The sequence below is a fragment of the Phytophthora parasitica genome, assembly GCF_000247585.1.
Source record: "Phytophthora parasitica INRA-310 unplaced genomic scaffold supercont2.1, whole genome shotgun sequence".
NCBI lineage: Eukaryota > Oomycota > Peronosporomycetes > Peronosporales > Peronosporaceae > Phytophthora > Phytophthora nicotianae.
This window is the reverse complement of record NW_008634126.1, coordinates 846,683-847,594: the sequence shown is the minus strand read 5'-3', so window position 1 is coordinate 847,594 and position 912 is coordinate 846,683.

Below are 912 nucleotides of genomic sequence, written 5' to 3'. Positions count from 1 at the left end.
GTGCCCGGCGCTGCCTGTTAAGAAACCAGGCAAGGACGAATACCGGCAAACCAGCAACAACCGGCCAGCCAATGCTGAAACCGAGCCTATCACCGGCGTCATGTCTATTCTACAGGTCATTTCTGAGCACGTTCGTGACATGGAGTACTTTGGACTTTTTAGCTTTATAAAAGGCATTTGGTAGTTACCGTTAGCCAAAGCATGTCAAGAAATCTTAAGCTACATGACTGATGCGAAAGTATTTACGCCAACCAGAGTTCCACAAGGCTGTAGTGATGCAGCACCTTATTTTCAGATGACTATGGAGAAGTGTTTCGAGAAATTACTCCATAAGCACTTGCTTATCTGGATTGATGATCTCCTGCTTTGCGCTGGCGAGGTTGATACCTATCTGAACAAATTGGAAGAGATTTTCGGTTTGATGGATGCATTCGGCCTAAGGTTCAGTGCAGCAAAGTCAAGTCTCTTCCAGCGCTTTGTGAAGTGGTGTGGGAAGATAATTGATGGTGAAGGTGTAAGTCACGACCCGGAACGCATCGCTGCACTACGTGAGATGCCCCTGCCCACCACCGCCGGAGAATTACAACAATTTCTCTGTGCTTGTAACTGGATGAGAGATAGCCTAATTAACTATGCAGGCCATGTTAAAACTCTCCAGAAGCGACTTGATGATACTCTGAAAGGTGGAAAACGGGCAAAACAAGCTGCAGCCGGCTACCGCTGACCCTCGATGATGCTGAACAAGCCGCCTTTGATCAAATGAAGAACTGTTTGGTGTCTGCGGCTAAATTGGCTCACCCGGCGCCGATGGTCAGCTTTCGGTGTTCACTGACACCTCGGCCACGGTCTGGAGTGTTATTGTGACCGACGTGCACGACTAGGAGACCGATAAATCTGTTAATGAGCAGCGTC